Source organism: Mirounga angustirostris, unplaced genomic scaffold (genome assembly GCF_029215605.1).
Source record: "Mirounga angustirostris isolate CCGP_5_RB_7025 unplaced genomic scaffold, mMirAng1.0.hap1 SCAF_1, whole genome shotgun sequence".
Taxonomy (NCBI): domain Eukaryota; kingdom Metazoa; phylum Chordata; class Mammalia; order Carnivora; family Phocidae; genus Mirounga; species Mirounga angustirostris.
In genome coordinates this window covers 27,217,102-27,231,845 of record NW_026991709.1, presented here as the reverse complement: position 1 = coordinate 27,231,845, position 14,744 = coordinate 27,217,102, and the positions used below count along the sequence as shown (strand labels likewise).

General features: G+C 36.9%; 1 protein-coding gene across 4 annotated transcripts in view; it reads left to right on the top strand.

Moving 5' to 3' along the window:
• The window catches only part of LOC123863282 (uncharacterized), a 691,187-nt gene that overhangs the window by 148,630 nt on the left and 527,813 nt on the right, over positions 1–14,744 (top strand). For 2 of the 4 annotated variants that reach the window (XR_010407890.1, XR_008504970.2), the window contains exon 3: positions 6,420–6,516. The exons of the other annotated variants lie outside the window; for them this stretch is intronic. The gene's annotated coding sequence lies outside the window, so the exon portion shown is untranslated. The remainder of the gene's footprint in view (positions 1–6,419; positions 6,517–14,744) is intronic. 4 annotated transcript variants of the gene reach the window in all.

Genomic DNA, 14,744 nt, shown 5'->3' with positions numbered 1-14,744 from the left:
AATACTAGGCTAAGTAGTTTAAACTTCCTATTATGAGTAGTTAAAACTTCATACTATAAATAAGGGGAAATAGGTTGTTGTTGGTTTGTTTGTTTGTTTTTTGTTTTGTAAGGAAAATAGTGAGATGACCAGGTTTGTTTTCGTGACTTCTAATCCATTCAGTGTGCCCAGAGTCTGGGTTGAACATTTAAAGAGCTTCTCCAACTTTTTCACCTATGTTCCAGGAAACAAATGAAGTCAGTCTTTACCTTCTAAAGCAATTTACTTTCAGGGTGCCTGGGTGGCTCAGTCAGTTAAGTGACTGCCTTCAGCTCAGGTCATGATCCCAGGGTCCTGGGGTTAAGCCCCGCATAGGGCTCCCTGCTCAATAGGAAGCTTCCTTCTTCCTCTCCCTCTGCTCCTACCCCCCACTCGCGATTTCTCACTCGCTCTGCTGTCTCTCAAATAAACAAATTTTTAAAAATCTTAAAGTAATTTATTTTCTGTAAGTAATGTATGATGTTTAAACTATAACACTGAACATGCTGAGCAGGCCTTTTTAAATGACACACCTCTCTTCAACTTTCTGGAGATTCTGATATGTCTTCTGTCTTCCCAGCCCCCCTCCCCCCATTTTTTTAGACTTGCAAATATACCATATGGATTCCAGGTGCCATTCATACTCTAACACAAACTCTAAGGGCACAGAATTATAACCAATTGTATAAGCAAAAATAAAAATAATAATAACATTGAGAGCCAGGAAATAGTAATAGTGTGAGCTCTAGATCCCGACAGCAGAGGTTCAGATCTTAGTTTTGCCACTGACTAACCATGACCTTGACCAAGTTACTTAAATTCTGCAGCTAGGTTTTGCCAGAGTTGTCTTGAGGAGTAAGAGTTAATACAGAACATGGCCTGGCATACAGTAATCAGTCCATAAATTGTTGTAGATGCTGTTGCTATTGTTATATAATAGAGGAAGTTGGTATAATCTCTGTTTTTCCCATCCCGTATGATGCCTTCTTTCTGCCCCCATGAGTGATGCTACTTCTTTTTGAGATGATCTTAGTCCTTCTCGACTTCTTCTGCAAGGAACACACATTCTTCTCTTTGCCAAAATCTGTATTTCAGTAAGATTTAACACCTGAATCAAAATACACATTCAAATCTTCTCACATTAAATCACAGCTTCTTGTTCTAACCAAATACCAATGTTTTTATTCTGTTTTCTTATTCATTTTTTTCTTAAAATGTTAACTATTCTTTCTGTATCTGCTTACCCGTGCATTCATTCAAGGACTTTTTTCTCAGGTATCTCTTTTAGTTTAGCAGTTCAAGGACTGTCAAGTCATTCCCTTATCTCAACACACACCCCAATTTGAAAAAAAAATCTCATTTTTATTAATATTTCTTCCTAGATCTTATTTTTATAAGACTTAATTAATCTTTATGGGTCTTCTCTAGATTTCATTAAGATTTATACTTCCTTTTTAACTTGTGAAGACATGATTGGGGTTCGGCTAAGTTAGAGGTGTTAGAGCATGCCTTAGAACATCAAGTTCCAGACTGGACTGAGTGTTCTGGAAACTACCTGGTCCTCTACTTACCAGAAAGAGTTGTTTGGGAAGCCACTTCCTCTTGCATTACAATGGTTTCTCCACCATCAACTCTAACAGTAATTTCTTTTCAGACCTATTTTGTTATGTATAAAATAAATCTAAAAAATGATTTAGAAGGGAAAGCACTATAAAATCCAAACTATTCTTGATATTAGACTAAATTTAACAGTGATCCAGGATTTTAAAATCAGAGTAAAAAATAGCCAAAAAAATCTGTGATGGATTTATTATTGATTTTGTTGCATTGCCAAGGTCAATCAGAATTGAAATGTGAGTAATATTAGTCTTACATAAAACGATGAGATTTTTTTTCTTGTCTCCCTCCTTCAATAAAACCAAACAGCCCAGGACATTTTGCATTAATGCAAGAAAGCTGAATTAATATTATTAATTATATAGCATTTATATGTTGCAGTTGTTCATCTTAACTGAGCTTTCAATATGCTTTCATGTTATTCAGTGAAAGTAAATTTTATCTGAGCTATTCAAAAATGAGTAACATTCCAGGCTTGGGTAGACCCTGAGGCACTTTGGTCTTACATTGCTCTGAATACAAAAAAAAAGAAAGAAAGAAAAGAAATCAGGCTAGTTAAATCATCTTTAAAACAGATGGGCTATGGGATGATAATAGATGTTCCACACACCAAAACCAGAAAGACTCTTACTACCTTAAATAGGGTAAAATTTTAAGCAGAAAGGAAAATAAATAAAATTGCATGTCTGGAGGCCCTTTTTAGACTGCATCACTTTCCATCAAAAATGTTGCAGGTAAATAAAATATGTTCTTACTGAGTAATAAGTATAATATATGCAATTTATTGTCATTATAAAGAGTTTTTATTGTGTCTGAAGAATCCCACAGAGAGCCATTACAAATCCATTATAGTGTTTTTAGTTAGTGATCTGCTCTGCTTCCCAAGCCATGCTTATTTTATGCAGTATTAGACTTATACTATGCATTTCTAGTTCATGCCTGGTCCAAATTCTGCATACAATAGTTGGAGAGGTTCTTCCTCACCTTGTTGGCCATTTCTTAAAACCACAATATAATTTATTTGAGTAAAATAGAGTGATGCTCTTTAAAAAGTAAAAGCTCAATTTAAACTTGAATGAAGGTTAAGTTTTTATTTGTAATGATTGAAAGAAACTTACATTTCCAATAGGAAGGGCTTTAGTGTTATAATATTAATAATCGAGTTTGATAAGAATATCATCATTTACCTCTAGAGAAGTGGTTTCTTTTGGACTTTTCATTGACTTCCCATGATGTCCCCACTCGCTCAACTTGGAATTCACAATCCAGGCCTCAACTTACATTTTTACTTCTTTTGTGTATAATCACATTTTCACAGAAGACCTTCCTTCCACCTTCCACCAGACTCATCTTTCCAATTATGTGAATTTCAGGACATAATTTTTTGCACTTTTCCTTTTACTTGTAATTTCATGTAAACCTTTTACTCCTTCAAACACCTTTTTCTAACTGCTTCAATTTTTTACTTTCTCCAAACACCTTTACTATGTTCCAATTTTTTTCCTGTCCTAGAGGTCCATTAAAATCCTCCTTTTTCTCTAAAACCTTTTCTGCCGGTGGAAATCTTTTTCTTTCCAATAAGATTATACCTCAGCTGTCTTAAACTGATTACATCTGTGGGTAGGACAGAAAGGGAGTATACACTTGTTGAATGACCCTCATTTTCCATGGATTCTGCTAGGTGTTCTACGTGATATATCTCATTTAATTCGCATCACAACCAAGGAATGGGTGCTGTTATACAGATGAAGAAACCAGGGTCTGGTTTTCAGTTACTTTCACTAAGTCTTTCTGGTAGAAAGCAACAGAGAGCATAGATTCAAACCTCTATCTCTTCTACACCAAAACCTGTGTTTTTTGCACTCAGGTGTCTTTCCTTGTATGTGGGTCTATTTCATTTTCTCATCCCTCACTGACAACAAGAGTTCTATCACGAGAATCTTTGTTCTTTTAGGGAGCTCTCACATAGTTGGCCTCATAATGGGCCTCCTTTCTGCATTTAGGAGTCCTCGTGGAACTCAGATGCAATACTGGCCTTTATACTTTTTCCACTTTTACTCATTAAAAACAATGCATATGTTCATAATTGGAAATCTTCTGTGTTTCCCTGTCAGCAAAAAAAAAAAAGCAAATACACGAATAATGGAGGCACTTTCAGAAAATCTTGCTATGTTTTCAAATTGGTCATGAACATAAAAGAGTTTCTTAGGTTTTCCAAGTTTAACTTTTATTTTTTGTGTTTTATTCTGTGTGTGGTTGATAATATGTCTTAGTTTATACAGCTTTGTGTTCTGTATAAGTGTGTTCTGCATTTTTCTCAGATCATCTGAAGCTTCACTGGGGGAAAAGAAATCTTCAAAAAGGTACATGGACTTTGAACTAAACTTAGTCATACTTAAGAAGGTCAGTGTTCAACACATTACCTTGAGTTTGGTATCATTTAAAAAGCAATAGAATTTTTTTTTAATTAAATGAAATAACATGTTTGAATACAATTTCCAGACCTTCCCTACTCCTGTGTAGAGGGAACAAATTACAAAGGAATTCTTTATGGAGCCCATAAATATCGAAGGAACTTCTAGAACTACTGACCAGCAACTCAGACGCTGCTCTGTCAATATTGTCCATCTATTGCTTATCATTTTATTCTAAGCCAAACTCCTAAATAACTTGAAAAAAAGAGTTTTAGATGATTGGATAATATTTCTGTATAAGGTCAACATAAATCTCTCTTGAAAATGTGTTATGAGTCAAGCAGGACCTGTCCAATATTATTTATGCTAGAAGAAAATTTATGCTGAATCTTCTGTCAACTACCACATATTAATTGTGTAAGAGAGCTAAGGAAATTAAAGCAGAAAATAGAAGACCCCATTCTTGGTCTCATGGAATTTGCTCTGTAACAAAGAATGCAAGGCATTGGCTTAAACAGAGATACACATGCACACATCACATCTCAAGACAGCCTAACTGCTGGGGCCCCTCGGTGGCTCTGTTGGTTAAGCGTCTGCCTTGGGCTCAGGTCATGATCCCAGGGTCCTGGGATTGAGCCCCAAGTTGGGCTCCCTTTCACTCTCCCTCTGCTGCTCCTCCTGCGTGTACTCTCTCTCTGTCAAATAAATAAGTAAAATATTAAAAAAAAAAAGATAGCAAAACTGCCAAGAGAGGCACAGATGAGTTCAGTAGACACTGTCATGGCCTCTAGCATGGTTGAAGAAATTGTCACCAAGGAGGTACAATTTGAGCGGAGGGGCAGAGTTTTGTTAGGTAGAAAGCTAGTGGCACAACAATTTGGGTGGGAATAAAAATGTAAATCAATTTGCAGAACCGGCTTAGTCAAGATAGGTTTGCATCAGATTGACTAAAATGGAAGCTTTGTTCTAATAAACACAATCTTGTTTTCTTTCTAGTTATATTTTTCTTACCTTGCATCTCAGTTGACCACTGTTTTGGACTAGTACTACCATGTTTTAGTATCTCTGCACTTTTATAAGTGTAAGATGTAAGCTTTGAATTCTTGGACACAAGTGACCCATTCCTTTGAGGGTCTGACCACTCAACAGGATCCACTGATCTCAGCTGCTCGATGGTTGATCACTTTGCTCACCAGGAAACATCATCCCATGATGCTATGTCCTAATAGCACCAAAATCTTCAGCTTCTTGAGAAGCTAAACCAGGAGTGTTATGGTTCACTTCTACACATTCTCCAGCTGTGCCCGAATGGCTTGATTTCTCATCTCTTTCATGGTGAACAGAAATATTCTTAGAAATTCTTTTTTTCCTTTGAGCTACCAAGATTTTGGCCTGTCTTTTTGTTGGTCGTTTCCTGAAGGGGATTGGAGTATTTGACCATTTTAAACCACTTTTCTGAGAACCAGTACATCCTAAAAATGGTCTGAGGCTTGTCCTTTGATTATCTTTAGGGATCACCTTTAGAAGAGTTGCAGAAGAGACCAGATTGAAACAGGAATCTGTCAGGTTCCCTGTTGCATGTTTTTAATTCACACACCCCCATGGCTACATCCAACAGAGGTGACCTGAATTTTCTCTTTGATGTTGCATACCATGAATTCCCATAGCAGGTCAGGGACAAAGGGAGCATTTAAAAGCTTTTTTTTCTAACATTGCCTTAGCAGATACTGACTAATTGTATCCCAGGAACATGCTCCTGATTTTAGAATCATAAACATCAGTAGGAATGAGATGCTTGCAGAGTGATACAGCGACTTTGATTCCTCTTGGGTGGTCAAAACACAGCATGTGTGATATTTTTACAAACTATGGTTCACAGAGCACATAGTTCTAGAGCATTTTGTTTTCATTATGTTCATGTCAATGGAAACAGTTGTGCTTCCTGATGTCTTACTGAGATGGCCTTTTTGGTAATTTTAGGCTACTTTCCCAAGGATACTGCATGTTGCCTGACCCTTATTCCTGAGGAAATAAGTAGGACTTGGACTGACTTGTGGATAATGTACTTTCTTTAAGAATTGCAGAAGGAAAAACATCAGACTAGGATGCGCTCCAGAAATAATAATGGAGAATCTCATCCTGTTTTGTAAACTCTTTGTACTTTGCTCTTTGTGAGATTTGTGGGAATATTATTTTTTAAAGGGCCATTATACTTTGAAAGATATTATGTTGCATTAAACTTGTTTTAGAGTTAAGAAAGAAAAATAAGATGTTATTAATGAGTTCATAAAAATTGCCTATAGTATACCGATAGGAAGTTTCATATGTGTGCTCATTCTGAATTTACAAGTCAACATTTTTTCTCTCTAGCAGCTTTATTTGGAGTGTCCAAGGTGATAGAAAGATGAGAATGAACAATACCCAACCAGTGCTTTACTTGAAGAAATTTCAGTATTCTGGAAATCAGGTAAAAATAAAATACAGAGACCTTTAGGTATGCACATTCTCTTTGTAAAATAAACTTTTTTTTTTTTAAATCAAGTTTGCTCTACAGATTCCTTCAAGAAGATATTTATCATCAAATTTAATATATAACTTGTTTACAAACACTGCATCTAATGCTTCTTTTTTTTTATGCAGAGCATTATGCTTTCTAAAGCATACATGCATTCATTCACTTAGTAAAGGCATATTGGTAATATCTACTTTTGTGGAAATATTTTGAAGAGAAAGAGGATATATGCCTATTTGATTTGACTTGTATAATTCTAAACAAAGGAAAGAGGATTAGGTTAGGTAAATACAGTGTTTCTTTAAAAAGTAACTTATTTTCACCACATAAAAATATGCTCACCTACTTAGAATACAAAATAGTTTAAAGGTTAAGTATCTAGAGAAATAAACCCTTTGGCACGCATGCAGGGGGGGCATCCACTTTCAATTTCTTTAATTTGTATTTTTCTTTTGCATTTTTAAATCATATTCATATTCTGGGTCATGACTTGTCAACTTAGATCTCATTGATTGACTCCTATTGCTACAGATGAAGGATTAAACTTTCTTAAAACCCTCACTCTCTTTACTTTATCCTTCCATGATAGCTATGTCACATTTTAGTTTAAATCTATATCAGGGTTTTTAACTGTTATGATTATATAAATAGCATTTGCTGTGGAGCCTGGTGATAGGACATGATAAAAAAGTTATTGTAGAACTTTTTTTTCTTAAATTAACACATGCTTCATTTATTTTTCTTTTTTGCCCCGTTTCTTTGTCTCCCTTCCTTATTCCCTCACTCTCTTTCGTCTTTCCTCTCTTTCTTGTTTTGCAAAGTCCTCCCTCAAAGCTCCAAAACTTTTATAAAATGCTTCTCTTCAATCTTTTGCACAGGCGAGTTGGTCAGATAATCTAGCTTTTCTCTCTCTCTCTTCTTTTTTCTCTAAAAGAATTACTTCCTGGGACCCTCTCTTCTCCCACTTTTATCTTGTCTGGTTGCTCTCTAAAGCATCCTATAAAAAGATGTAATTCAGAGGTATTTTTGGATGTCATCCTAAAAATGTATATTTTTTATGATGTTATAACCTCTTCTTTCTGGAAATTATGTCCTCATTTTACTTAGTTACCTTCCCCCACACCCCTCTTTTGGCTGGAACTCATGTTCTAGTAATGTTTTGAGAAAAGTTCTACAGATAATAAATACTTTATAAACTTGCATGTTGAGAAATGTTATTATTCTTCCTGATACTTGATTGAATCTTTGGGAATAGAATTAGAGATTTAAAATATTTTTTCACTCAGAAATAAAAGCATTTTCCCATTACCTTCCAGCTTCCAATGCTGTTGTTGAGAAGACCACTGTCAGTTTGATCCTGATTGTTTGTATAGATCTACTTTCCTCACTAACAAGCTTTTGAAATCTTCTCTGTATTTCTGGTGTTATAGTTTTATCAGAATATGTCTTAGAGTGGGTTTTTCTTCATCCCTTGTGTCAGGACACTTGATGGATCCTTTTAATCTGGAGACTCATGCTATCAATTATGAGAAATTTCCTTGTTTTATGTCCTTAATAATTTCTTTACTAGCATTTTCTTTCATGTCCTTTTCTTGAATCGTCAGTTGTGGAGTGCTGGATTATCTCTGTTGATGGTCTATTTGAACAAAATCTTTTCTCTCCTCTATTTGTCTTTTTTTTTTTTTAAAGATTTTATTTATTTATGTATTAGAGAGTGAGAGAGAGAGAAACAGCATGAGAGGGGAGAAGGTCAGAGGGAGAAGCAGGCTCCCCGCTGAGCTGGGAGCCTGATGTGGGACTCGATCCCAGGACTCCAGGATCACGACCTGAGCCGAAGGCAGTCGCTTAACCAACTTTGCCACCCAGGCGCCCTCCTCTATTTGTCTTTTTGAATTTACTCCTCTTTATCTTCTAATACTTTTACTAGAATCTGACTTTTGGTGTTCATGTGTTAAGTAATATTATCCTTTTTATTCTCTGCTTGTTTCTCTTATGTTTTATTGCATCCTGTCTTGTTTCCTCAAGACAGTATCTTTTCTCATACTTGGGGACATTATTATTATTTCTTTGAAATTGTATTTTTCTTACTGCCTCTTCTCTATTTCCCTGGGTTCCTTCTTTTCTTTCACTTATTTTGTTTCCTGTTTCTTCCTTGATGGATCCTCAGTGATGATCTTTGAGTTTCCAATCATATTCTTGAAGGAGACACTAAAAACCTAAATGGAATTCTGTGCACAGGAGTGATGCTTGTCAGCGGGTAGGATTCACTTGTGATCCCCTGGGCTGGCAGTTGCTTTTTTTGGTGGACAGGACACATTAACATCTGTATCTGAGTTGTTTTTTTTTTTCCTCTGTGGCAGTTATTTACTCAAGAGAAAAATTCTTAATCTTCTGTTGGAGGCTATGAACACCCTGGGGCTTAGCTATAGGGAAGGTAGAGGTATCGTGGTACTTAATGTACATAGACTTTCATGTAATCTTTCAGCTTCTGGCACCATATCCCTTTGCTGCCTTTTGTATTATAGATTGGGGTCATTCTAGTTCAATTTCTCCAGATACCATTTCTTTCCTTTAGAAGTGAGAAGGGTTAGTCCCCTGACCCCTTTTTAGTGGATGTGTGATCATAGGTAGATGTCTGTTTCTCTTAAAGTCTTTCAGTCTCTCTCTTTTCAACTCCTGGCCTCAACCCCACCTTTGGCAATACCCGAATGTTCCAATGCCTGAGCTTTTCTTGTGGGTATGCTTGTTACTTTTAATTATTATCTCCTACTTACACAGTTTATCTTTCTTCTATTTCGTTAAATTAAATGCCACTATTCCACATACTTTCCATCTTTAAATGGTTTAGAGATACAAAAGTCTCCGGTTTAAGAAAATATTTGAGTTTGTGTGCTAAGCCGATAATGACTCTCAAAAATATGTTGATGTCCTCATTCCCAGAGTCTGTGAATGTTATCTATTTGGAAAAATGGTCTTTGGATATAATTAAGGATTTTGAGATGAGGAGATTTTCCTGGGTTATCCAGGTAGGCCCTAAGTGCCATCACAAGCATTCTTAGAAAGAGAGGCAAAGGGAGGAGATTTGACACACACAGAGGAGAGGGTGATATACAGATGGAAGCAGAGATCAGAGGGATATGGCTTCAAGCCAGGGCATCCCAGAAAATACAGGAGCCCCCAGAAACTAGAAGAAGCAGGGAACAGACTCTTCTGCCGAACCGTTCTCCGGAGGAAGCTTGGCCCTGCCAAAAGGCTTTATTTCAGCCCAGGGAAACTGATGTTGAAATCCAAAAGGCTTTATTTCAGCCCAGTGAAACTGATGTTGAAATTCTCGGCCCCAGAACTGTAAATAAATTAATTTCTGTTGTTTTAAGCCACTAAGTTTGTAGGAATTTGTTACAAAGGTCACAGGAAACATGTTGTTTTTATTAGTTTCTTTTTCTCCTTTATGCTTTGTGATAATTTTTAAAAGGAGAAAGGGAGATTTTATTTTTATTTCACCTTCTTGAAACTGGAATCATTTAAATCTTTGGTTTAGGATCGTTTTATTTCTCCTAATTTTATATCTCACAATTAGGATGCTCACTTTCAGAGGTATTGGAGCTTTCCCAGATAGGAGATTTTAACAATGTCCTCATTTATTTTTCTCCCCTTCTTATTATATAGTATCTCCTATCAAACAGGTATTACTTACTTCCCTCCCTTTCCTTTCCGTTTTCTTTCTTTCCTTTCCTTTTCCAATAATCTGTTGATTATTTGCTTAGTGTTAGGCATTGTGGCAAGCTTTGAGAATATGGAACTGATAAAGCTGTTTTACTGCCCTCCATGAGTTCACTGTCTATTGATATAGAAAAGGAACAAAAATAACATTTGTTTAATTCCAAATATAAAACCAAAAACAGAAATAAAAAACAACAACTAAAATACAATACTGTAAGTGCTGAATTAAATGTATGAGCAAAATGCTGTGGTCTCCCAGACATACAGTAATAGTTCTGCTTAACAGAGACTGAAAGGATTTATGAAATAGTACCTGAACAGGGTCTTAGGGGATGGACTGGACTTTTATGAAGAACTAAATAGGGAAAAGTCATTTTATGGAAAGAGACTGCCTCTACGGAAGGCATACACATGTTAAAGAGCATGGATTGCTTTGGCATGGCAAGATATTCAGTAGACTTGGAACATAGATTAAAAGTGGGGGAGTGGGACACCTGGGTGTTTCAGTCATTAAGCGTCTGCCTTCGTCTCAGGTCATGATCCTGGGGTCCTGGGATCGAGCCCCACATCAGGCTCCCTGCTTGGCTGGAAGCCTGCTTCTCCCTCTCCCACTCCCCCCTGCTTGTGTTCCCTCTCTCACTGTGTCTCTCTCTGTCAAATAAATAAATAAAATCTTAAGAAAAAAATAAATAAAAGTGGGGGAGTATAGGGTCATGAAGCCATAAATGTTGAAGTCAAATTATGATGAACATTTTTTTTTTGCTTGTGTTAAGGAATTTATATATTTTTAACTGAAGTATTCATATAATTTCACTCATCTGTGGAATTTAAGAAACAAAACAAATGAACAAACAAAATAAAAAAGAGACAAAAATAGATTCTTAAACAAACTGATGGTTGCAAGAGGGGTGGAGGCTGAGGGGATGGGAGAATAGATAAATGGGACTAAGAGATATAAACCTCTAGTTGCAAAATAAATAAGTCATGGAGGTGAAAAGTACAACATAGGGTATGTAGTCAATAAGATTATAATAACATTGTTTTGTGGCAGATGGGAACTACATTTATTATGGTGAGCATTGAGTAATGTATAGAATTGTTGAATCATTATATTGTACATTTGAAACTAATATAACACTGTATTTTAAAAGATACACACACACAATGAAATATTATTCAGCTATAAAAGAGAATGAGATCTTGACATTTGCAACAACATGGATGGACCTAGAAGGTATAATGCTAAGTGAAATAAGGAGTTTAGATTTTTATTATTTTGGAAATGGGGGAAAATGGGCTTTAAGCAGGAAATTGGCATGGTCCATTAGGAATAAAACTGGCAGCATTTGATTACCACACTGAGGAGAAGCTGGGAGATCAGCTACAAGTCTCTTGTAAGAGACCAGGTGAGCAGTAGATGACAACGACCTGAGTCAAAGCAGAGGTAATGGGACAAAGATAAGAGAATGGAATGAAGAGATGATTATGAAACAAAAGTGGCAGAGTGATGGAATTTTTACCATTAAGTAGAAATGGTGAGTACAAAGAGAGCAATCACAGAGTGCAATTGGATGCTGGGGGAGAGGAATCAAACTGGGTCTGGGAGGGGCGGAGGACATGACACCAAAGCTGATTATTCAAAGAGAGAAGGAACAAGTTATGTGAAGAAGAGGATCAGGGAAACAGATTGTGGCAGCAAGCTCTCCAAATACCAGAGACAATCTGAAAAAATGGCATAGATGTGAGAAACAGATTGGCTGTTGGATCAGCTCTAAGTGGCACATGAGTGCTGGTGGAGAAAGTCTAGTGGGATGTGACAGATGAAGAACCCAGTGAGTGGAAACCTCTGGTGAATTTTCCTCATCCTTTCTTTCTCTAAGTGCTCATCTTTTACATTTCTACCAATCTTTATGCCTGGAAAAGTTTTTGTCCAGTGCCTGTGCATTCTTCCTTCTAAAATACCCTCAGAGCTTCTATCCATCAGGACCACCATCCCAATTTCATGTTCTTGGGAGAAATTTGTATAGATTTGTACTTATTACAAAATTCTATCCAATTGCTTTATCCATTTGTAGTCCATCATTTATTACTTCAGCACACACTTAGCCAGTAAAAAGGAACAGCCAAGACACTATGGCTTCCATTGGAATTCAAGTGCACCAATATATTCTCTCTCTTTTTTTTTTTTTAAGAGTGACTGAGATTCTTTTTTTTTAATTTAATTTAATTTTATTATGTTATGTTAATCACCATACATTACATCATTAGTTTTAGATGAAGTGTTCCATGATTGATTGTTTGTGCATAACACCCAGTGCTCCATGCAGAACATGCCCTCCTCAATACCCATCACCGGGCTAACCCATCCTCCCACCCCCCTCCCCTCTAGAACCCTCAGTTTGTTTCTCAGAGTCCATAGTCTCTCATGGTTCGTCTCCCCCTCCGATTCCCCCCTTCCTTTTTCCCTTTCTACTATCTTCTTCTTTTTTTTAACATATAATGTATTATTTGTTTCAGAGGTACAAGGTCTGTGATTCAACAGTCCTACACAATTCACAGCGCTCACCATAGCACATACCCTCCCCAGTGTCTATCACCCAGCCACCCCATCCCTCCCACCCCCCACCACTCCAGCAACCTTCAGTTTGTTTCCTGAGACTAAGAATTCCTCATATCAGTGAGATAATATGATACATTCTTTCTCTGATTGACGTATTTCATCCAGCATAATACCCTCCAGTTCCAACCAATATATTCTCTTATTTGACAAGTGTTAAGAAAAAAAAACAACACCTCATAGCAGATCTTCCTAGTTCTCTGCACTTACAAGTATCTTGCAACATTTGACTATTTCTTCTTGAGCTTTGTTCTAGGGAACAAGAAAAGAATAAACTTTGTAATGTGTAATCAGTACAATATATCCCAAAGTGCTTTAGCTCAGATATTTACATAACGTTTTGAGCACATGCCATAGTTAGAATCAATTTTCTTTCCTTAAAATCTTCAGAGTTAATTAATTTAACCAAGAATTGGGGGACAAAAATGACAAACATGGTAACAGTTCCCCAATCTAATTAAATAGCAGTTTGGATCTGAAAAACAAGTTTTTATTGAAAATTTTTGAACTGGAATCACAGAACTTTTTCTGCCTTTGTGTTCAATAATCCACCATATGCTCTTCTAATTGGAAGTTTAGTTTTGATCATTGGGATACAGGCTCAAAGAGCTCAGGAAAGTAGGATGTAGCCTATGGTTAACTCTTTCAGATTATCTAACTTGATAGTCTAAATTTTAATATCAGCACGATCAATCAGAGTTTTGCAGCTTAGCAAGGGTTTTAGAGCCAGTGGTATAGAGTATTCACTGGAATTCGGTGCCCTTGATCTTGGTAGGCTTGCCTTTCTTGGCAATATCCTCTGACCCAGAATTCCCCCTGGATAGTCCCAAATATCCTAATCTAAAGCCTGACAATTACAACTAGCACACATGTGCCTTATGCCTCTAATCTCTTTTCCTTGATTGAGCTTGTTACCACTCTATCTTCCTAAGGCGTTTCTGGGGTTCAGGCAGATTTAGCAGTGACTCAGCTAGATGGAAACTATGGGCAGTGAGGGTGCATGGGGACTTCTCAGTATCCCGTGTGTGATCAAAGACAAGTCAGATAAAAGGACCCCAGTGTAGCCTTCGCCTCACAGAAGATCCTCCCCCGAGGAGCTCAACACTTGCCCCTTCTATAAATTCCCATGGGATCAGGCCCCAGTTGTTACCTCTCATTATGCAGGACACACAACCCATCCCAATTTGTCCCAATTTGTCACTTTTTGTGTGAAATTTGTAAAGTTCTTTATTTTCTTCAATCTGAACCAAACTCATATACTCTGACCACTCTAGTGCTCTCAACCGCATCTACTGTTATCTCCAGTCCAGTTAGACGATTTTCTACATTCTCTGCTTGTATGGATATAGAAACATACGTCAGAGCCAGTTACACACATGCATTTCCTATCACCTCTTCAGAAGCCGTGTTCTTAGTTTCCTTCCAAGCTCCCATTCTATTCATTTATTTATTTTTTCAGATTGTGCCAGTACATCTCTGTGTCTGTCTGTCTGTTTCTTTCTGGATTTCTCTGTCTCTCTGTTCTCTCTCTCCTCTCTCGCTCTCTCTCCCCTTTTTTCCCTATTTCTAATCTCCATATTTTACTTCCTTGCTTTGTTGGTTTTTGTTTTAATAATATCTTTAAATGACAGCACCCAGACTGCCTTTATATATTTGTTGAAACAACAAAAGTTGTTGAACTAGGTGCTTTTGGACAACCTGGACTCTTCTTCCTCAGGAGGAGAATTTGCTTTTATATTCCATTACTTTGTTCTGGTTTCACTTTTCATTAATGACCCATTTGTGTAGAGTTCTCTGCATTTTCTTTTCCTTTCTTCCTCCTCCCTCCCTCCCTCCTTCCCTTCCC